Genomic DNA, 25,461 nt, shown 5'->3' on the forward strand with positions numbered 1-25,461 from the left:
CCTCAGAAAGGATTAGTGCAGTCACACGGTACCCTGATTAGTTCCCCAGAGAGCAAATTCTTATAAATACAGCAAATCTAGCCCCTAAATACATCTTGCTTTCTGCCTTGTGTGACTCCTCTGTCCCCACATGCATTCCCACTGTGATGCCTTCTGCCATGTTTGGATGCAGCCAGGAAGCTCTCACCAGAGCCATGCAGATGCAGATGGGGCTGTTCAATCATGTACCTTTAGCTTCCAGATCTGTGAGTTAAGAAAATTTCCTTTCTTTATAAAGTATCAGCCTGATATAGCAACAGAAAATAGGCTAATGCAAAATGAGAACATTCACAGTTAGACCAGCAGAAGCAGCAGCTACAGCAATCCGAGAGTCTTATGGTAATACGTGCTAATGTTCATTCCATTTACAGGGGTTTTGGATTCCTTTCCTTTTTTTCTTTCCTATTTAGAGAGAGTCATTTGGACCTTAAATTTTGGTTTTTTTATAAGCCTATTCTCCAGTGTATTTCTTGGGTCTTTGAATTTTCAAATATTCTCACAAACATTCAGTTTTCTATGTAAGCTGGCCTAAATGAGTTTCTATTGTTTGAAAATCAAGAATTTTTATATGAAAAGAAAAATGATCTACCAGTGAAATTCAAATAAAACCCTTTCAGGAGAAAGGAGGAATTTGGAGTTAATTATATGAATTAATTAGTAATTAAGCGAAGGCACACTCTTAGTATTCATAGATTTTAATCTTGTGGCCCATGGCATGATGGAGTAAAATATGTATTGAATTTCATACACCAGATAATGCATCTACTTAAACCTAATTAAATAATGTACCTATTATAGACAATGCATTGTAAGACCCCATTGCTGCTGGTGTGGAGGAAACCTTGAACGTAGAGCATTCATGGTCCTCCCAAGGGGCTCCACCAAGACTTTCCAAGGAGTTCACAGTCACAGAAGTTTCTCAACGTTTATATATACAATTCCTGGTATGTATAAAAGTGTGTATTAAATTAGTTTGCCTAGGATGTCACAGAAGGTCAAGACTTACTCCAGTTCTCATTTCTCATCTCTTCTGTGATTGCCTAGCTTCCATCTACGATAAGATAAAATCTTGTACTAAAATTATTTCCTTTTATTTTACAAACCATTCCAAATTACATCAGTTTCAATAAAGTGTCTCTAAGTTAAGGAGTGATAACAATATTTACTAGTTGTTTTAAGCCATAACAAAATCTTGAGAAAGTGAATGAATTTAATGGTTGGATAACAAATTCTTCTAACCAAAAATTTAACTCATATTTGGAATAAAAATAGCAACAACAATTCTATTTCATAAACCAAAGTGTAATGATTGCTTCCGGCAATACTTAACAATCGCCATTAAGACAAACTGGTATCAGTTGGTGGGAAACTGGATATTCAAATACTTGTGTAGAAATATCATTATTTCCTTAAGAAAATGCAAAACATAATGGCAATGGAGGGGTAAGACTGATATTGTTCTGATTTAGTGATCAATCTTGGTATCTCTAGCTTAATAAAACAGGTTTCTTCTGGAGTGATACATTGTGAGTTATATACCATTCCTACAATGAGCTCGATCAAAAATGTTTAATGTAGAGGTAACACACACACACACACACACACACACACACACACACACTTTTTTTTTTAAGAAAGTGTTATTGTTTCAATTTGGAGTGTCTCCCAGAGGGCCATGTGTTGAAGGCTTGGTCCCCAGTGGTGGTATTATTGGAAGGTGATAGAGAAGCTAAAAGGCAGAGCCCACTTGGAAGAAGGAAGACCTCATCGGGGATCTGTCTTTGAAGGGCATGCTTTGCTCCTGGGTTTTCCCATGACCCCATGCTTCCTAGCCACATGAGGTGAGCAGCTTTGCTCCACACACTCTCCCCACTATGATATTCTGTCTTACCAAAAGACCCAGGAACAATGGAGCCAAATGACCATGAACTAAAACTTCTGAAAAAATGAACCAAGTAACCCTTTCCTCCTCTAAGTTGGTGTTTTGGGGTATTTTTGTCATAGCAACAGAAAGCTAACACAAAGTAAATTAAACAAAAAACTTAGCAATCTTTACTTTCAGAACTAGAAAACATTAATTCAGAAGGGTTTTTATGTTGAAAAATACCTTTTAATTTTTTATTTTGAAAACTCATTTTTAACTTGGGGAATCCAGCTTGTCTTGGATGCTTACACATTAGTACAGTTCTGCTTATTATTCTTGACACACATCCTAGCTCCACGATATAGTATGATTTTCAGCACTTCTGTTTATAAAATAAGAAAACTTTAAAATGCAGAGAAAACATAGAAAATTTTACTCATAATCCCAAAGCACAGAAATAAATATTTATATATCAAATATGTAATGCATTTGTGTTGATTTTATTAATAATTTATTGAAATACTCTAATGATAACACTATCTAGAAGAATATTTTTAATGCTTAGTGACCTCTCATGTGAAAGCTTAGCATTTTAATTTAATTTAATTTAGGGGGTTATTACAAAGAAGTATGGCAGCAATAAAATGATTTTAGAACACATTATTGAAAAGTATGGGGTGAGAATATAATAGACATATGAGTTGGAGTAGGAGGAAAAACTTATGTGAAATTTCTGTTAATACCTTTTGGTATTTTTAAATGGATGATGAAAGGTATCAAATTGCCATAATATTTTCATTCTTTGAGCAAACTGAAATATTAATAATAATTTTAATGTAAAATATCAATCTTCACACAGGGAGTTATAAAGTTTTATGAAATCATTAAAATTTATTCCAAAAGATGTAGGCTGTCAACTTAGACTATGTGAAATGAAGCACATTATTAAAAACATTTTAGAAAAATTTTTAAATGTTGAGGTACACTACCGTATTATCCCATAGATAGAATGGAGGGTTCAAACACCCAAGTGTAGTGACTATGTCTAATATTTCTCAACAGCCTGCATCATACATTATGAAATTCTGGGTTGAAGACAGTGACTAAAATTCAATATTGCCTTAGTCTTCCTAAATAATTTCAACTATTTTAGCTTTAGGGCTAGATGGCTGGAAACCATCTGAGTTTGTTTGCTCTCACACATGGCTGCATTAGCACATCAGGCCTCTCCCAAAGGCTGTGAAAGTCAGATTATTGATTATAAAAGAATGTAAATGCATTTAAAAACTTGGAGAAATTGTAAGACTCTTAACATGTGATTCTAAACCTCATTTACCCATTGAAGCAGTCCTTCTGTTTATTGATGGCACTTTCCTTGCTGTGAATCACTTCCCTTGTGTGAGTTACCAAGCTCCTTACACCCCAATTGATACCCACTTCTCATGGTCTTAGATAATAACTAAAAACAGTTAAAAATGTTCCTGAGAGGTTCATTACAAAATTAAACTCAAGAAATAACTTTTACATTTATATATTTATATATTCAAAGAATACATATTCTGTATCTGAATGTTAGTTTGGATTACACAAGGCAAGTATTTATCAAACTCCCCAATTGAAGCCGGGCATGGTGGCACACGCTTGTAATCCCCACGCTTGGGAGGCTGAGACAGGAGGATCATACAGGTTCGAAGCCAGCCTCAGCTACTTAGTGAGGCTCCCAGCAACTTAGTGAAACCCTGTTTCCAAATAAAATATAGAAAAGTAGATCTGGGAGTATAGCCCAGAGGTAGAAAGCCCCTGGATTCTACCCCATGTAACACAAAAAAACCCTCCCCAATTGTGCATTCAAGTTTTATGCATTTATTACCTATAAATTTTACTTTAAAACGCTTACAAATCAGGCATTGTGACACACACCTGTAATCCCTGCACTTGGGAGGCTAAAACAGATGGATCACAGCTTTGAGATGTGCCTCAGCAATTTAACAAGGCCCTGTTTCAAAATAAAAACTAAAAAGAGCTGGGGATGTAGTTCTGAGGTATAACACTCCTGGTTTAATCCCTAATATGAAAATAAAAACAAACAACAACCAAACACCCCCCCCAAAAAAAAAACCACATGAATTCTCTTGTTGGAGATGGTGGCACATGCCTGTAATTCTAGTACTTGAGAGGCTGAGACAGCAGGATCACAGATTCGAAGCCAGCCTCAGCAATTTAACAAGACCCGCAGCTACTTACCAAGACCATTTCAAAATAAAAAACAAAATAGGGCTGGGGAATATCTTGGAGGTAGCATTCCCCAGAGTTCAATCACAAGTACCATATACATTAAAATTTTAAAAAATACAAAGAAATATTTGAACAGGCCGGGCGTGGTAGCGCACGCTTGTAATCCCTGCGCTTGGGAGGCTGAGACAGGAGGATCACACGGGCTCGAAGCCAGCCTCAGCTACTTAGTGAGGCTCTCAGCAACTTAGTGAGACCCTGTTTCCAAATAAAATATAAAAAAAGAAAAGGTCTGGGATTATAGCCTGGAGGTAGAAAGCCTCTGGGTTCCACCCCCAGTACCACCAAAGAAATATTTGAACACTATTCACTAATATCTATGCTGCACTATTTAGAAGTATGTCAAGCCTGTACCATACTTTGAACTGCATACATGTGATTAAAGGGGAAAAAAAGACAAATCAGGCATGGTGACACACGCTTGTAATCTCAGTACTTGAGAAGCTGAGACAGGAGGATCACACAGCCTCAGCTACTTAATGAGGCTTTCAGCAACTTAGTAAGACCCTGTTTCCAAATAAAATATAAAATAGGTCTGGGAATATATCCGAGGGATAGAAAGCCCCTGGGTTCCATCCCTAGTATTAGAGAGAGAGAGAGAGAGAGAGAGAGAGAGAGAGAGAGAGAGAGAGAGGAGATGGATGATAAGACACATGATAAATGCTAATGGTAACGTCTAAGTAATACATGTCTTCTATGTGAAATTCTTTCATTTCTTTATATTTGGCATTTTCCATAACAAACCTGCTTAAAGAATACTATTTTGTGGAAAAAAATAAGAAATATTTCTACAAATCTTTTGTGTGGATACTTATCTAATGGAACGGAGGTCACTTTTAAACATTAGGTTGAAGCTGATTCTAATCTACACAATTAAGAAGAAAGCTGCTCATCCATTCCTATACTTGGAGCTCCTAAACAGCACAGACTATTTTTTTTTCTTTGAGAAAAGAAAGCACAATCGTAATCACATATACACACACAAAAGTACTACCTGCTCACCTTTCACAATGAAGTTCTGAATAGATTCTCTGAGATCAAGTACTCAGTAGTTTTGACTTGAGACTCTTAACGGGTGTGACCCAGATCTCATCCTGTGGCTCTATGCAGAAGTGGGCACAAAATTTCAACAATAAGCAAGCAGACGTCCCACACTAAATCTCAAATCCATGACTAAAACTATTACAGTAGAAGGGAAAGATAGAGTCCCTGAAGTGCTCTTTCATGTCAAAGAAATAAATTTAAAACAATATACATGCCATGTTTTAGATTTAGAATGTCTCCCCAGACCTCGTAAAGACAAGGCAGCCATGTTGGAGGTGGGACTGGGAGTGTGGCTTTGGGGTTATACATGGTCCCTCTTCCTCTTGCTTTCTCTTGTTTCCAGCATCTTTGATGTGAAAGTAGAGCCCTTACTCTCTCTCTCTCTCTCCCTCTGCTTCCCACCACCATGCTCTGAGCTCTACCAATGTAACCTGGCCTAACATGGACTGAGTCCCTGAAATATCCAGAGCTCTGACCAAATAAATCTCTCTCTACGTTGTGTTAGTCAGGAGATTTTAATTACAACACTTATAATGCCAACTGAAACACCACATCACTGTGGCAAGTCTACTTACATCCTTATTATCTAAATTAGTTCAATGTGTAGAGGTTTTATTGGTCTAATCATAAGTTTCATTATAAGCTTCAATTGTAGCTGTGACTTAAAAAGGAGATATAGTTCTGATGCCTAGCATACAATTACTATGCTGGCAAGTGTTTCTGCCACTTCCCATTATAGAGAAATAACCAGAATTAGTATGCTTTTACCTGTTAAGGACAGCAGTACATTTTGCATCAAGATTATATCTTCCCTTAAGATATATGCTACTATTTACTTATGGAAAACTTTACCAGTCCACCAGTTTTCAAGTCAGTAATTATATTGGTCCATTCCATAGATACAAATCATTTAAGGGATAATGCTTCTATAGAACTGGAAGATGGTCATTTGGGAGTCTTCATGCCATTAGGTAAACAGACATGAAAGAGGTTATTTACAATGTTGACTGCAAATATTGATCATAATTATCAATCAATCAATAGAGATATTTTGCACATGATGGTTAGAGAGAGATATAGATTAGTTTAGTCAATGCCCTCATATTACTAAATCTAATGGCAAAAGTTAATAGAAAACTACTCTGCAGCACCAGCATATATTCACAAAAAAAGTATGAGGGGAGCAGATTGCTCAGAAATGAAGGTTTGGATTATTTCCTTGGTTATGGAGCATCAATTAGCTGATTTACCAGCTGAAAGCAAAGAGAAAATGAGCTGAAAATCAAGAAAGTACGAGTACCAGGCAGCCACAGCTTCATGACCACTTGCCTAAGGATGGAGCTTTGCTGAAATCCCTTTCTTGCTGTCAAGTATATATGTTTATGTATTTTACTCAAATTCAGTTTGATTTCTTTTTTTTCTCCAAGTCTAAGTGCTTGATGGTGAGCTTTACAATGAGTTCATGCCTGTGGAATAAAGAGGATTGACTGGGAAAGAGGTAGAAGAGAAACGGTCATAACCTGGAGAGACTAAACTTGGAAATAGACCAACAATTGATGGAACTTAGCCATCTCCACTGGAAGAATTGATGAGTGCATTTTTCTTAGGGAGATAATTATATGCCAGCATCATTTGGGGGAAGGGCAAGGGTATATGTGGTTCCTAGGTAGATAAAGGGATTGTTGATGTAATGACTACTGGCAGAGGCTCACTTCACCTCTCAATATATAGAAAACCAATGAGACCGGTTGCTCTCTCTTCATGCCTCCCTTCATTCCCTCCTCCTTAGAAAGGAGAGTAATCAGTTGGTGCTCTTGAGTGAAACACAGTGATATACACAGTAGTTGTGATTTTGCAGGTTCAGCTGTCCAGCAATATTAAGCATTCAGAGTAACAGGGAAAGTGACAACATCCTGAGACTCTTTTACGATGTGACCTGGGCCTATGTCCCGCAGTCTAGCTTTTCTTAACTACCACCTCCCTTCTAAAGGTCATCCCACGAGACTTCTCAACATGAAATATTCGATATTGTTTTAGTACACTCGCTTTTCTATTTTTTATAACCATAAGTCAATGGTGACCATTTTAGTTTTATACTTTTATGAGTGCATTGCAATTTTACATCACAGTGAGGTTCGAAGTGATCAACATATACACATATCACATGGTATATTTCTCTCTGTATCTCCCCTTCTGCCTTCTCATATATGTCAGTGAGATTGGTGATGTATGGACATAACATTATTTGATTTGTTTTCATTTTTCATTTTTCCTTTTCTCCCTTCTCAGATCCCTTCCCCAATTCCCTTCAGCTATTGTACTGATCTCCTGTCCTTTATCTGAAGCCCCTTTTGCTCCTATTTCCTCTCCAGCTTCCACATAGGGGAGAAAACACGCAACCCTTGCCCTTGTAAGACTGGCTGATCTCACTTAGCAAAATGTTCTCTAGTTCTATCCCTTTCCTACAAATGATATAATTTTGTTCTTTGTTATGGCTGAGCAAAATTCCGCATTTTCTTTATCCATTCATCTTCAAAAGAATGATCAGACAATAAAATTACAATGTTCTCATGTCTTTTGCCACCAAAAGGTAAGAATAAGAGAGGCATCAGGATACTGGTCCTTCTACCTCATATAAGAGAAAAAGTCTCTTAACTTTTCATCATACATTTCTAAGTTCAAGACATAAGAAATCGAGTGTGATTGTTATTCTCGTTTATGCTTGTAAAATTATAAAATAATTTGGATATTTTCATATTTCTTATCCAAATATACATTTTTCTTTAGAGTGATTATTCATATTTACTATCCATAATCTATAATTCAAAATCTGAAATGTTCTAAAATTCAAAACTTTTTGAGCATTAACATGATACTACAAGTGAAAAATTCCTCACCTAACCTCATGTGACAAAAATATTGTAAGAAATTACCTTTAAGGTATGTGTATAAGGTGTATATGAAACATAACATAATTAAATTTTATGTTTACACTTGGAACCCCACCCCAAGATATACATCATAAATATTCATACATATGAATATTCCAAATATAACAAAGAAAATCTAAAACCTAAAACACTTCTGGCCCCAAGTATTTAGATAAGGGATACTCAATCTGCAGGAACTTTTGGTACCAGGCTATTTGTCTGTTATCATCAGCCTGTCTTTCAGGCAGACATGCACACATAACCAAGCTCTAGACAATGAAATGCGAACAGAAGTGATACGGGTTCCCTTCAGCCTTGATGCCGGCGTTGCCAGGTTCTTGGACGCAGCACACTGAATTCCGAAGCAGCCAGAATAAAGCTGAATTGCTGCCTCCTGCGTGTCCAATTACAAACACTTATTTTGAACCTACACGAATATGAAATAGACTTTTATCATTTTGCATTGAGCCATTTTGCATTTTGCCATTTGTTTATTATCACAGTTGGACGTATTCTAGCAAGAAAATCTCTTTGGCATGAAATACAGAAGATTAAAGTTTAAATATCATAAACATATGGATAACAACCCAACCAAAGAGATTTATTTTCTTCACCAATATCTCTGCATAACAGGATGCTGAATTTAGGCAGATTTTATTCTCAATTTTCACACTATCTAGATTGGAGATTATATATATATATGACTGCAGAGCTATTCTCAGTAATTGGCGGGACATTTTCCTCAAACAGCACCTTTAGGTACATTCACGGAGACAAACCTGCAGAGAACCAATCACTGGCATACGGACTCGAGACAGCAGAGTCAACATTCACATTTATTGCCACAGTCCTCCCTGGAAACGCCTCTGGGTGCAAGTCACACGTGTCGATGTAGCAGAAAATCCAATCTGCTTCCTCTCTACACAGTGAAAATCAAAAAGGGCAAGATATTTTCCACAAACCTGAGACATGTTGACTTGGAAACAGAACTTTCTGGTTGTTCTCCCTCCCCTCCATACGGACCACAAATTTCCAGAGCAGAGGGTGTTCTAGTGAGGGAAGGTACACTGTCTCTAACTAAGTTTATACTTAAGAGTGGAGCAGAACCACTGCCCCAAATTACATTGTGTTCTCACTTCCTGGGCCCCTATAAAGACACAGAAACTACAAATGACATGTGAGTCTTACTTTTCTCCTGGAGATGGCTTGGCTGTGTTATTAAGCATTCAAAAAAATAGTAAATGAATGAATGCATGGATGATCAGAAGTGTCCATATGGGAGAAGGATATACCCAAGAAAGTAACAGATACAAACCAAGGGAAACCTCAGACCTGAAGAATTTCTTGACATTCCTCTTTGGACGGAGAAGGGACTGCTTGACATGAATGTAGACCACAGTCATTAGACAGAGGCATAAAGACAAAGGTCCAAAGAAGTGGGCACAAGAATGGAAGATGTGGCAGAAGCTTACTTCATCTTAGAGGCTGCTTAGATTTGGGCAAGGTGGCACATGCCTGTATTCCCAGTACCTGGGATGCTTGTATTCCCAATACTAAGTACTAAGTACTAAGCATGCTCATATTTCTAGTACTAAAATAGAAGGATCAGAGGTTTAAGGCCAGCCTCAGCAATTTAGTGAGGTCCTATTTCAAAAATTAAAAATAAAAATAGGGATGGGGATGTATCTTGGAAGTAGAACACCCTTGGGTTCCATACTTTTTTCCAAGTACCAAAAAAGAAAAAAGAAAAAAAAAAAAGCTTCTGTCAGGCATGGTGGCACAAGCTTGTAATCCCAGTACTTGGGAAGCTGAGACAGGAGGATTGAAGGTTCAAGGACAGCCTCAGCAAGTAGTGAGACTCTCATCATCCTATTGAAACCCTGTTTCAAAATAAGAATAAAACAGTGCTGGGGTTATAGCTTATAGGTAAAAATGCCCCTGGATTTAATCCCCAGTACCACAAAAATAAAGGAAAGAAAGAAAGAAAAGAAAACCTGTTTATAGCTGGTGACTAGGGCACTGTTCTAAGGTTTTACATTTAAAAGATCTTCACAGATTACAAGAGTCACACAAACCTAAGATAAGCTAAGAATGGATAAGTTTCTCAGAAATGAGCAGGATAAGGCAGTGCCAAATTCTCCCCAAATTTTCCTAAAATAGACAAAGAAGACTGATAAGTCTGGTAAGTCAGATTGCAAAAAGTGGACTTCCACCCACATCTGAGAAGATCGACCCTGAGAAGGTACTGAACCTTTCTTCTTCAAAAGTTAATTATTTCCATGAGTAGCTTTTCAAGTCCCTGAGAGTTGCTGCCCTTTGACGTTTTCTCCTTAAGATCCACAGTGAGTATTCGGAGGCCCCTGAACTCCTGGGAGAGGGAGCCAGACCTTACTCTGGCCACCATTTAGTAAGCAGCAAAAAAGACCTCGGAGATTCCCCCAAGTACAGGAGACGCACGAGCTTACTTGCCCCTCGACCTCAAGTCCTCATTGTCCCCCCAACACCATTCCCTTCTGAGCCAGGCAGGAAGCCCTCCAGGGCACTTCTAGTGCCTCAGTTATAGTTAAATGAGTTATCATCGATGACTTAACGCCACAGCCCTACGGAGGCAATAATGGAGTGGTTGGTCAGGCTCACCAAGGTCCAAGCGTATACAGAGCCACCTTCTCTCTGCTTTGTGCTCATTCATCTATTGTACATCCAGCATCCACAGAGGACTCAACATTTGGGAATGGAGCCATCTAGTCTCTTCAATTAGTCTTCACTGTTTCATGGGGACAAGTACTCTGATCAAGAGTTGTGTGGCTGCTCCAGGATCCCATGTCATCTTCCTGCTCATAGTCAGTGACACAAATTTCTTCCCTTCAAACCTTGCCTCTCTTCCCTCCAAGTCCTTTGGTCCCCTTGTTTAACGTTCTGCCTTTCAGTTCAACTGTTTCCATTTTTGATGTATGGTGGGGCTAGCAACAAAAGCAGGTGCCTCAGACCTTTCTGCTGTCACAAGTTTCCTCTTCGTAGTAGCTCCTGTGTTTATGCTTAAAGTGCTCCTTTCTATGTTGGCACATTTCATGGCTTAAGGATCAGTATGTCTGAAGTGTGGCAGTGGAAAAGAAAGTAGGGAAAAAGAACCTACCTTCCCCAAACCAGGAGCCAGACAAAAGTGTAAGTTTTAAACACTGCAAGTGACAAACAGGAAGCCAGACTCCTTGAGCACACGAGTGACCTACCTTCAGTAAATGTCGGAAGGCAGTACACACCAGACGTGGAGACGGGTCACGCATCTGAAACCCTGAGGTCTTTGATCCCATCTGAGCCATGTATGCAACTTCTGTCAAGCCTCCTTCTGCTTGAATTTGAATGTCGAAGATTTTGTCCTAGAAACTCAGAAGTGCATAAATTCCACTAATAAAATTACAAAAGATAAATTCATAATTGGCATTCATTAATATTAATTGAATTAATATAAGAAGGAAAGGGAAAAAAGGCTTTCCAGAAAGTAGTAGCATCAAATAGCCCCCAGAGAAATTAAGCAGGATAGAGATGAAAGACAACCAGAAAAAGGCCAATTGTTGCTGATCCTGGACTAATCAGTCATTCAGGAGGAGCCTGGTGGTCATAAATGAGTCTACAGCTGTGCTTTGAATAAAAACCTAGTTGGGAATATATTCCTTTGAAGAAAGGAAATGATAAGGCCTATCAGTCCATGTGCCAAGGGTCATGAATGTAAATTTAGTCAGACACTAGACAGGAAAAAGGAATGTGTGAGTGGCCAGATACACTAGTGTCAGGGCCTGTGAGGAATGCATGCCCCATCTAAAAGGTGTTAAATTATCAAAAGCTACCAGTGCTACTCTGCCGGTCAAATGGGACATATTAGTGAATCATTTCCTGCCCTGGTTAGTGGTGTGTGACCTCTGAAAGCTAGACTAACATTCTGAATAGCTGGAGCTTCCCAGAATTCTTTTATAAATCTTACCATTCTTATTTCGGGCACCAGCCATGCAATTGCCGAAAACAACATTTAACTTAAACTTAAAAGATTAGTATATATGCAAAAGGAAATATTATGAGCCTGCTGGATAGTGTTCTCCCCGTGGAAAGCCTCTTCTTACCATAGCCTCACTCTTCTACTGGGTAAGAACATCATCTCTCACCAGCCCGCAGACTTGGGCCCCATTCTCCTAGCATCCCTCCATAGTCTGGTACCAGAATAAGATACCCAGAACACCCATCTGATTCAAAAGCACTTTGTACTTCTCAACTGGCTACAGATCCACACAGATTTTCAAGGCTTCTTGCAGCCACCAAACTTCAAAGGCTTTCTAAGAAGCATATTTTCTCTTTGCAAGCTTAACATCTCTGAAATCACTTTGTGTCTTAAAACCTCTGGTGACTCCAGGGCAGTGGTGAAGTGGCTGTAGCTGCCTGGGGACACACTCAAAATTTGCAGAAATGGGTTTCAGCAGCTTAGAAGAAACCCTGAGACAAGGTGGAGTGGTCCTTTAAGACAGGAGGATCACATTTCGTGGCCAGCCTCAGCTACTTAGTGAGGCCCTTTGCAACTCAGATTGTTTCAAAATAGAAATGTTTCAAAATAAAGAATAAAAAATACGACTAGAGGTGTAGCTCAGAAGTAGAATGCCTCCCATTTTCAGTGCTGCCAAAAAAAAAAGAGAGAGAGAGAGAGAGAGAGAGAGAGAGAAGAGAAGAGAAGAGAAGAGAAGAGAAGAGAAGAGAAGAAAAGAGAAGAGAAGAGAAAAGAAAAGGAATGCCACATCACAGGGCTCTTGGCCCAGAAGACAAAATTGTTTAGAAATAGAAGTCTTTTATGACTCAATTATTCTGCTAAAGCACAGGTGTTTGAGGAATTCTTGATCCATTTTTACTTTGCTTTAATTTTCTTTCCTATTTATGCAAGATAATGATATGTAATGTCTAATTATAAAAGAATTCCTTTAATACACTAATGTAAATTCTCTTAAGTGTCACAGGGTTCCTGTTTTCTGAGTGTTCATGAAATAAACACTCATTCTTCTGGCACTGGGAAGTGTTTTTAGATCTTATTGAAATGAAATATATCTATCTAATCATCCAATGAATTCCTCATCTCTCCCTCTGTAACCTTTGTCACTCACCCCTCACCACTCAGGTAGTTCCTGAGTGAAAGCTATATACTTTCCTTTGTTCATTTCATTTACTCTTCTGGAATCTTGTTAGCACTAATCTAATCGCCACTGGTTGAAAGCCTACGCATTCTTCAAAAGCCAGCTTAAATATAATTTACTCCATGAACTCTCTCCCGTATCACTCACTCACTACCACCTCCTCCCAGCTCTACAATCTCAGGTTGCTGGTACAGCTATTACACTTAAGATATAATAAACTCTTTTGAAATCCTCCCACGGCTTGGGTACAAATGGTAGGCACTTTAGCATAGATTGTCACTGTTAATCATCTCAATAACCTTTTGCTATAGGAATTAGTTCTCATTTTTCAGATCAGTTTAATTAATATTTAGAGAGCAACGTTGACTTATACACTATCACATGCTTAGAAAGTGGTTAACAGGAGACTTTTGGTCCAAATCTTATGCTATCATTAAATGCCAGCTCCCCTTTCTCAGCACCCTCATATCCCCATCTGCATATTAAGTATACTGCATTGAATTTAAACAAATATGAAATTCAAAATAGCAAACAAAGCTAAATTTTCTCATTACTGTCCCAAATTTATGAGAAAAACAGGCTAAAGTACTTTAAATTATACTTTTTATTATCAGCTGATATTCTTTGTTAAACTCTGTTTAAGAAAAATTAAAATTATGTTCCATTGTAAGAAATGAACTATATCTGCAACACAGTGAGACCCGGTTTCAAAATAAAGAATTAAAAAATAGGGCAGGGGGTGTAGCTTGGAGGTCAAATGCCCCTGGGTTCCATCCTCAGTACCACCAAAAAAAAAAAAAGATAAAGAAATGAACTATAGAAGCTGCTTAGCCTCAGAAATACCATAATTATTTTTCTTATTCCTTTTGTTATTTTATTAATAATAAATGCAGAGCTGCTGAACACTTAACCACAACAACCAGTTTACATTCAATGTATTAAAATATGAGGAGAAAATTTCTCACTGATTCAAGTGGGAAAAGTCAGCTACAGAAAAATATAATGAGAATTTTCTTGTTGAAAAAGAAAAAAAGGGAGAGAAAGAATTTTGTTATCCCAAATATAAGGAGCAGGACCAGCCAGTACACTCTTGACATTACCCGAATTACAGTAGTGTTACAGTTTGGGATGATACGGTTTTGGGGAAACTGTCCCCGGTGACCCCTCTTAGGGTCCCGGACACAATTTCCCTCAAACCACAACAAAACACAAAAACATAAAAAAACCGCAGGTTCTTGTCCTGAGCTAAGGGTAAATACACATTAGCTCAGACTCTTGCTGAAAATTTAAAGAAGTTTATTAAAAAGATAGAAGACAGTTAAAGCCCCATGCCATTCAGAAATGGTACGGGGGGAGAGGGAGTGTCGAGCAAATTCACCAAAAATCCCTGCATGCTGAGTGTTCTTATCCTGACCAAGTCTGCAGCAGGTCCTTTGGTATGTAGATATGCTGCCCAATCTCTAGCCCAGGTATCACTCTGCCTCCATCCCAGCCAGATCTGCCCCTTCTGGGGCAGGGGTGGAGGGCAGCTCTGTCTCTGGCACAGACCCCCACACCTTTGGTTACACTCCCAAGATGTGTTAAGTTGCTTATCAGAGATCTGGGATTTCCTCACATCCTTGAGGAACTTTGCCTGTCTTTAGAAATATAAAAAGGCCCTTTTCCTGAGGAACTTTGCCTCTCTTTAGGAATGTAAAAAAAAAAGGCCCTTTTCCCTGCCGCTCCTGGCTTTCTTTACTACCAACGATATATTTTTAAAATTGGAAATCTTTCCCACTACTGGTACATTAATACATTTTGAAACCTCTTCCCAATACTGGTAGGGTAGTCCCTGGTTTTTGACCTTAGCAAGTTATTTCAAATTATTTCACATAAATAGCTTCACTCATAAAATAAGGCTCAATAAAAATTACATCACAGTGTTGCTTTAGGACCAACTGCTATAGTACAAAAATTCAAGGTATATATAGCTTGAATATATATATTTCTCATATATCCTATATATATAGGATAACAAAACATGTGCCCATATCTAGGAAGAGGGCTGTGATGATATGGTGTTTCAAACAAACAAAAATACTCTTATTGCTGTGTAAGAATAGACTTGAAAAAATCAAGGGTTGGGTAGTGATAAAAATGGCCGTGGGCTTACATATGGAGTGTATAGTACCCCATAGCTGGATCATAGCAGAGAAAGCACTCTAAGTTTATAATTGAGATGATTTTAGAAGTAGAATCATCTATATAATTTGGTATTGGTTGGGTGGTTGTGAGAGGATGGGAAGGGAAAGAAATCAAGAAGAAACCTTTAGATCTGTGAACTGAGCAGCTGGTAAGTGGTAGAGCTCTTAGAGTTGGGGAAGACTGAGAAGAAATGGGAAGGAGGGCACATTAGGCAGTGCAAGTTATTAAAAAAAAAGTTATAAAAGTTTCAGTTATAAGGCAAAAGTCCACCTTTTCAGTTAACAGAAGTTTTCAAAACCCAAATTTCCTTTTTTATTTGAATTTTGATGACTTGTTTGTGTCCACATCTGAAATGTTGATCCACACCCCTTTCTCTTCTTTTTCCCTCACCAATGGGTGAAAAATAAAGCCACACAGAGTCACTTATCAACCGATTCTTTCCCAGAAAATTAGATTTCTTCTCTCTTTAGTCATCAGCTGGAGAGGTGAGTCAGCCATCATGACTAAACCTTGACATGCCCCCCAGTTTCCTGAACTGTAGGAATAGTAATTCTGATCCAGGAAATGAAGTGAGCTGATTCCTTTGTCCTTGAAGGTAGTGACTTCTTTTTGATTCTGGAAAGTTTGATTCTATTACTTGTTATGCCAAAAAAACCCAAAAACTGCCCAGCCTCAAATCTTTTTCCACATCCTCTCAGAATCACTTTCTCAACAAAACCTACATTGTTCTGTCTGACATACTCTTTCCTGATTGATTTATGAACATGAATTCAATTATTATCTCATGGTCACAGTTCTGATTTCTATTACACCTTGCATGTACAGTAATCACCATTACAAACTGCATCTGAGGGTCTCAGGCTTCCCTCCCAGGAATTGTGCAAGCAGTTATGCTAGATGACCATGATGGATGAGAGGGAGAATTAAACGGCCTCTAAGTAGGCTTCCTCCTCTCCAATTACTGGATTATAATTTAATACTTTGCAGAAAACCAAAAGTGCTTGCTCCTCACATGACTATTCTAATTTACTGAAATTTCAGAGTTCCACCCACATTTTATTTGATCTTATTCAGCTGCAAAGCTGAATAAGCAGAAATACTCTTGGTTTTACTAGGAAAAATGCTATTGCTGCCAACTTTTAGTTGAAAAGAGTGCCCTGTGCAAAAGTACCTGATGCATAGGGAGTGGCTCCTTCTAAATGAACATCTGTTAAGGAGGTAGGTGCTAACGTGGACACAGCTATATGGCTTTGGGTTGCTGCCTCCATTCTGGTGCTAACTAGCTGACTGAAATTGCAGCAGGACACCTTCACATCTCTGAATCTCAAATTCTTCATATGTAAAATACAAATTTAACTAGATCAGCAACTGTTCTCAATCTCTGCTCTATTGCCATTTAGGACTGAATAATTCTGTGTTGTGAGGGACTGCGCTGAACATCATGGGGTGTTTGATAGCTCTGGCCTCAGAGTTTTAACTTTTTGGCTTAAACATAACCACTACTAGAACTTTTAAATGTATGTATACCTTTCACATGAGTCTATAAGGGGAAAGTAAACACCCCCGTTATTTATTGAAAACAGATTGTAAGCAGAAATGATAAAAATAGGATGTGCAGTATGCATGTAGTCATTCAAAACTAACTCCAAGCATATTATAATACACAATCAAATCAAACACACAAGAACTTTGTAGTCTGAATATATTTATCAAAAGATAAAGACACTCAGATTATTTTAAAAAATAAAATAGGCCTAGAGTAGTAGGGCTAAAACAAAATGACTTAATGAAGTTTAAGAAAAATGGATAAACAATGATTTATCTGGCAAAACTAAATGATAAGAAGAGCAAAATAGAAAATTTAATTTTAACTGGTAGATAAGCCAAGAAAAATTACTAAAGCTAAATAAACATATCATATTAGTTAAAAGATAAAATTTAGGATAAAGATACAAAATTAAAGGTAAAGGTAAGAAAAGTGAAAAAACATCAAAATATATTAAAGTAAAATCTATGAAATAAATAAAGAAAAAGAAAATAAATGCTTAAAAACAATAATGGTAAGAAACTTTTACAGAAAAAAATTTGAGAGTAATCAATGAAACCAAGCTCAAGAAAGGACAGAGAAAATTTGAGAAGTATAATCCAATTAAATTGTGTTAAATGAATTAACACTGAATTTTATAAGGTTGTATAATCATTTCATGCAACTCTAAAGTAATTCTTAGCTTAAAAATGATTGTCTTTTTTAAAAGGACAAAATGGGCCTCAAATCATTTCAAAATGTTGTAAATGTACACACCACATTATTTTATGGCAAAATAATTGAAAAAACATATCAAAGAAAAAATGTGAGGAAAAAGCCTAACAAATCATTTTATTTAATAGTGTGGCCACTTTGGAGATCAGTATGGAGATTCCTCAAAAGACTGGGAATGAGCTGGGTGTGGTGGCACATGTAATCCCTGCATTTGGGAGGCTGAGAAAGGAGGATTGCAGTTTGTAGACAGCCTCAGCTACTTAGTGAGGCCTTCTGCAACTCAAGTGAGACCCTGTTTCCAAAATAAAGAATAAAAAATAGGGTTGGGAATGTAGTTTTGAGGTAGAATGCCCCTGGGGTTTATCCCCGTACTGGAAAAAAAAAAAAAAAAAAAAAACCAGAAAAAAGAAAGAAAGAAAAAAAGAAAAAAAAGATTGGGAATGGACCCACCACATGATTCAGCTCCTGGGTATCATTCCAAGGAAATTGAAGTCAGAATATTATAATGATACATGCATATCCTTGTTTATAGCAGCACAATTCACAAGAGCCAAATCATAAAACCAGTCTAGATGTCAATCAACATGTAAATGGACTATGAAATTATGGGATATACACATAATGGAATTCTAATCAGTCATAAAAAGAGAAAAATTATATTATTAGCAGGAAAATGGGTGGATCTTTAGAATATGCTGTGAGATTAGCTAGTCACAGAAAGTGAAGGTGTACCAATATTGGGAAATGGCTTCAAAATGCATTAATGTGCCAATATTGGAAAAGAGCTTTAAAATGTATGAATGTACCAGTATTGGGAAGTGGTTTCAAAATGTATTAATAATGTAGGTATTAGAAGGCCAGAAGCTTCAGGGAAAGGGCTGCAGAATTCCAGGCTCCAAGTGGGATTAGCAAGAGCATAGAGGAAGCCCAGGGTCTTTTACATTTCTAAGAAAAGCAAACTTCCCCAAGGATGGGGGGGGGTGACTCATGAGGAAGCCCAGGGTCTTTTACATTTTAAAAATAAATGAACTTTCCCATCCTCCAAGAAACCCCAGACTCTGATAATCAACTAACATGTTTTGGAATGTAACAAAGGACTTGGGGTTTGTGCTTGAGACAAGGAAGGTCTACAAGAAGGAATCCCCACATCAAAAGACCTGCCCTGGAGAAATGGCAGATTTAGTCTGGTCAAAAGACTGAGTATAAAATGTTCTGGGTCCAGAAAAACCTCCAGTGACTTCTTTTCAAGTCACCCCCCTATATCTGGTATAGGGCTTTATTAACTCTGTCCAATCTTTCAGCCTTTGTATTAATAAAATTCTTTAAAGCTTCCAGCAAGAGTTCAGGCTACTGTTACATAGCTCAGTACAAGAACCCACCTCTATACCTCACTGTAACAGTTTCGGGAGCCCAACAGCGCCCCCCAGAACACATCTGCCACCACAACAGTTTCAGTGCGGTAACAAAAGGACATATGTTTTCTATCATATGTAAAAGGTAGGGAGAAATTGGACAACAAGAGGGACTCTAGATAAAGGAGGAGAAATCTCAATGAAGTGATGGAGAAGGTCTGGGGAAGGAGGAAGAGAGGATTGATGAGAGCAACACTTCAATTTATACAAAATTCAACTTATACAAAATTATCAGTGCCAATCCCAATATCATGTGTGGGCAAGGGGAGGAACTGGAGAAGGAGAGGAAAAGCTCACCAAGTGCTGTGCGCATATATACCCTTAGCACTTAGGACTACATTATGATGTATGATTACAATGTACCAATAAAAGTATATGGAATCATTTTCACTAAAAAATAAAGGAATTAAATGTAGAATTATACTCTTTGGAAGATCATGCAAATAAAGGCACAATATTTAAGAATGTATGTGATGAATATTTCAATTCTGACAATAATAGAGATTGTGGTATTGCAGTAAACAGCTATGAAGACCCTGGTTGAAATATAGGCTTTAGATAGTAGCCTACATAGGACTGTGACTTCTTGGAGAAGGGACATACAGGCAGTTAATGCCACATCCATCCTGGTTCCTCCTGGAGCATTTATCAAGTAGAAATGGAGACACTGCAGAGCCAGGTCTGGCTAAGAAACTGGAGATTAGAAACTGAACTACTGACGTGTCAAGGAAGGGGCTTCTGAGAAGGAGCTTCAGAGTGAAACAGGTTCCTGTCCTAGGTGGAATAGTATGCTGCTGAGAAAAACTCTGAGGCTTCTCAGGGAGTAGCTACCGGAGAAAAATAGCCAATCCATTTCTGAGATTGCACTGAGCTGGGGAGATACAGTTCTGACCATCCAGAGGAGAGCCTTGGTCAACACCGAGATACAGTTCTGGCCATCCAGAGGAGAGCCTTGGTCAACACCGAGATACAGTTCTGGCCATCCAGAGGAGAGCCTGGGTCAACACCGAGATACAGTTCTGGCCATCCAGAGGAGAGCCTGGGTCAACACCGAGATACAGTTCTGGCCATCCAGAGGAGAGCCTGGGTCAACACCGAGATACAGTTCTGGCCATCCAGAGGAGAGCCTGGGTCAACACCGAGATACAGTTCTGGCCATCCAGAGGAGAGCCTGGGTCAACACCGAGATACAGTTCTGGCCATCCAGAGGAGAGCCTGGGTCAACACCGAGATACAGTTCTGGCCATCCAGAGGAGAGCCTGGGTCAACACCGAGATACAGTTCTGGCCATCCAGAGGAGAGCCTTGGTCAACACCGAGATACAGTTCTGGCCATCCAGAGGAGAGCCTGGGTCAACACCGAGATACAGTTCTGGCCATCCAGAGGAGAGCCTGGGTCAACACCTTAGATTTTTAGCTGATGTTATGAAAGTTTAGTGAGCCTGAAGTTAGATCAAATGATCAAAATTATGTACAGAAGAAAAAACAGAACACCTGAAGTCTGTGGGACAGTAGTATAACACCTTCATTTGTAACATACATGTAATTAGAAATAATTTCTTTGATAAAGTATCTATTTAAATATCTCTGAATGGCTGCAGACATTCCAAAATATATGAGATGTAGTACTAAGCTCTACTTAAAGAAAAATCAATATCTTTATACAAAATAACTACCTTTAAAAGAAACAGATAACTAAGAAGATTGGAGCAGAAGAGACTGATTGAATTTTCCAAGTACTCTCCCATATTCCATACCTCACCTTGTGGTTATTAAGTCCTTGAAATTACTTCTGTTCAGTAAACTGAGAATGGATGGATTATGTCTTCTGGTTTAAGGAAACAAAGAGATTATATCTCTTCTCTCTCTTCCTATTCTTATAACTACAGTCACCCAGTGTTTCAGATCATACAGCCAAAGGACAGAAAGCCACTGAGTTTCTCATTGTGATGAAACTATTTGTCAAACTCAGACACTGGAGTTTATGATAATAGCATTAATTAATCAATTATTAGTTATAAGAATATAGTCAGGGATGAATATAATAAAAATAGAAGTATAAATCAATGAATTCATAAAAAGAACATTTTTCTTTAAAATCCTTAATCAAATAAGTGAATCTAATCAAGAATAGATATAGAATGTAAATCATTAGAATTAGTTTCCTAGGGCTTCCATAACAAATTAGCATGAACTGGGTGGCTACAAGCAGAAAGCACCAGAAACAGAAATTTATTTTCTCACAGCCCCGAAGTCTCCAAATTCTGAATGACGGTGTTGGCATGGATATGCTCTCTCTGAAGGCTCTGAAAGGTTGTTGTGAATTGTAAAATTTTTACTTAAAATTCTTATTTTAAACCCTAGCCCTCAGTGTGAGGGTTCAGAAGTGAGGTCACTGGAAAGTAATTAGGTCATAAGGGCAGACACCTTATGAATGGGATTAGTGTGCTTTTTAAGAAGACACGCAGGGGCTGGGATGTAGCTCAGTGATAGAGCGTTGCCTAGCAGGTACAAAGCTTGGCTGGATTGGACGCCCAGCACTGCAAAATAGAAAAGAAAAAGAAGAAACTAGAGCTTGGTTTCTCTCTCCCTCTCTGGTCTTTACTGTGAGCACACAGCAAGAACCGCTCCATCTGCAAACCGGGAAAGGAGCTCTCACAAGGACCCCATCATATTGCATCCTGCCCTCAGGCACTCAGCCTCCAGAGCCTTGAGCAATAAATGTTTGCTGTGTAAGCCACCCACTCTAGGGTATTTTGCCTCAGCAGCCTAAAACAAAGAGGATCTTCCCTTGATATCCTTTTAGTTTCTGTGGTTGCTAGCAAACCTTGGCTTTCTTTGGTTTTCAACTGCCAATTACAACCCTAATCTCTGCCTCCAGTCTTCTCATGTTTGTATCTCTGACCCCAATCTGTTTTTTTTTTTTTTGTATGTATCTTCTATCTTCTCCAGGACACCAGTCACATTGACTCTATGAATTTTGCTAATCCATAATAACGTTAGTTATTACATTACAATGATAACCATCTCTGTGCCAGTATTAGATAATGCTTTGGTATTAATTTCCAAAATATAAAAAGTAGTCACAAAGGGGAGAAGCTGTTACAATGCAGACTTTCTTACTCCCTTTGCCCTCCATTCTAATGATTAACCTATAGTAATTGTAAAGATTGGGGAGATTACAAAGAAGGCAATCAGCCAGTGATGTACAGAATCTGCTTTTAATCAGAAAATTTGGTACCTTTGGGGATGATTCAGCCGGCTGTGGGGGAAAGGATTGATGAGCCACACATCTGGAGGGTCACCCAGTAGATCAGATCGGCTGGTTGAGTCACCCACCTGACAGGGCAGAAGTAGTTCTGCTTTTAAGCTGGTATTTTGGGGGATGGGACTAAGTGTGAGAACATCGATTCTCTGACGACATCTGTAGTCTCGCAAAGCCTGGAGTCTCAAGGCACCTGGACTCTTGCAATATCTCCACTTCCAGGGTTCCATCTCCTGTCCCCACTGCAAGATCACGTGAGGGAGGGAAGGTACCCAACTTATCATCCCGGCCTTTTGGTGATAATGGGTGGAAACTGAGTCCAAGCTACTTCCTGCTGTCAGGGGGTATCATAGGGGGCCCCTTGGCAGGAAGGGGTTGAGTCCTCCGGAAGTGGGCAGGTGGGAATATGGCTGCAGCGGGAGCTGAAAGTCACCCTGGACAGCTTGGTAATGCATGTTCAGAGAGACGTTAACAGACGAGGAGCTATTAAAAGAAAAGGCAAATTGTGAGAGCGGGTCCCGGGAAAGTCCAGAGCCCATCAGCTACTGGCCTTTGCCTGAAAGGGAAGGAGCCCAGCAGCTGCTGGCCCTTGGAGTCCTTCCAGATATGAGGTATATTGCCACTCCATTTATTAATATAATAGCAGCATTTTCCTTGAGAGAGACACACACCACTCTTTTCATCAGTGAGTGTGTTTGGGTCCGTCGGGTCAAATGAAAACATGCTATTGGGTCAGAAGCATCAGTAATGAATTTTAGAGTTTAATATATGGCTGTCCAACATCTGGAGAGGGAGAGCACCGTACTATGTAAACAAGTGGACCTGATAAAATAAAAACATTAAAGAGAATTATGTCTAGAAAAATGAAGCTTAGTGGGACCCAACACTGTACAAGAGAATTTGTCATGAGATGTTGTACTGGAGCCCTTTTTAGCCAAGTAAGGTGATACCAGTTGGGGTCCCCCAGCATTTTGGCTGCAGTAGGTGTGGTGAGGATCACTGTGAAGGGTCCAGTCCACCATGGTTGGAGATGTTTTGGTTGAAGCGACTTGAGGACTTGATCCCCTGGCTTAAGAGACTTCACTGCTGGGTGCGGAGCTGCTTCTTCAGTCCCAGGTTGGGGAAGATATCGGTCAGCATATTTCCTAAGAAGGTGCCTGAGAAAAGACACGTAAGGGAGATAAAAAGCCAGAGGAGGGGAGTCCAAAGGGAGGGTGTGATTAAGTAAAAAAGAGCAACCATACAACAAATCAAAGGGGCTCGTGAAGGTGGGGCTTTGAGGTGTGGCCCTCACATGGGCCAGAGCCAGTGGCAGGAGTTGGGGTTATGATATTTGCAGCTCCAGAGAGAGTTTTGTTAGATGGTTTTTAAGAATCTCATTCATTTTTTTCTACCTTTCCTGATGACTGGGGTTGATATGGAATATGGAGCTTCCAAGAAATGCCAGGAGCTTTGCCACCTGTTGAGTACCCTTAGAAATAAAAGCTGGTCCATTATCAGACTGTAAGGAATTAGGGAGTCTGAACCAAGGGATGACGTCCAAGCATAGTGCATTGGCTTGGTTGGGGTCGTTGTGTCAGCTGTCTTGCTGTATAATCAGCTCTATTGTTTCCTTTGGCTACTAAGGAGGAATCTGCCTGGTGGCCCTGACAGTGGATAATGGCCAGCTCAGATGGTAAAGAGAGGGAGTTTGGGAGCTTCTTAATTAAGGTGGCATTAACAATGGGTGAGCTCTTAGTGGAGAGAAATCCCCGCTCTCTCCAAATTGAGGCATGGCAGTGTGCTATTAAGAAGGCATATTTAGAATCAGTATATATGTTCACCTGCTTGTTTTTTGCCAACTGTAGAGCTTGAGTCAGGGCAATCAGTTCAGCCTTTTGGCTGTGTGTGTATATATATGTGGTTCTGAAACACATATACATATATATGATTTTAACATACACATATATATGTGTGTGTGTGTACACACACACACACACACACACACACACACACACACACGTGACTTTTCTGCCACAAATTTTCTTAGATTCCAGAGCCAAATTTTCTTAGATTTTCTTTCTTAGATTCCAAGAGAAGGTGAAAGCTTAAAAATGAATAAAAAATTTCCAGAGTCGGTAGGAAGAGAGGATATTAATGGTGGGTGGGTTGTGTTATATTTTGATCAGGTTATTATTTTTATTATAAAACAATGAAAAATAGGAAAGATTGTACATGTTATTAAATCATCAAACTATATGTGTAAAAAAGTGAAATATTTCCAGGCATGGTGTTGCACATTTGTAATCCCCATGCTTTGGGGGCTGAGACAGGAGGATTGTACAGGTTCAACGGCAGCCTCAGCTATTTAGTGAGGCTCTCGGCAACTTAGTGAGACACTGTTTCCAAATAAAATATAAAATAGGTCTGGGAGTATAGCCTGAAGGTAGAAAGCCTCCGGGTTCCACTCCCAGTACAACCCACCCCCGCAAAAAAAAAGTGAAATATTTAGTCAACTTTATATGGCTGTTTATGCCTGTGGTTTTCCCACTTGACTGATCAAGAGGATAATCTTGGAAGCTTTAAAAAGTATAAGTGCTCATAGCCATAGATTCTCATTTATCTTGGGAGGGTTGGGACCTGGGCATTGATATTTTAAGCCATCTGTCTAAGACACCTTTTCTTCCATCTGTAAAAGAGTAGTTTTTTTGTAGAGAAATCCTCTAATTGAAAACAACTAAAACAACTATTTAGATTAAATAAAAGATACAACCTCTGGTGTTTGAAGTCGTTGAACAATGAATTTTCTTAATCTAAAACTTAAAATTCTAGAAAGATTAGAAATGCATTGAGAGAAGCGATTAAGGGTTTTGTTGCTTTTTTGTATGCATTTTAAGTTTTTAATTAGCCTTTGGGCATTTGCCATTTTATGTCAAGAGACATTGGGGCCAAACAAAAGTTGGCTATCTAAGTCCTACAGCCATTCTTCTGGAGTATAAAGAAAGGAGAAGGAGGGGGAAAGGAGGAG

This window comes from Muscardinus avellanarius (genome assembly GCF_963383645.1).
Source record: "Muscardinus avellanarius genome assembly, chromosome: 9".
NCBI classification, from domain to species: Eukaryota; Metazoa; Chordata; class Mammalia; order Rodentia; family Gliridae; genus Muscardinus; species Muscardinus avellanarius.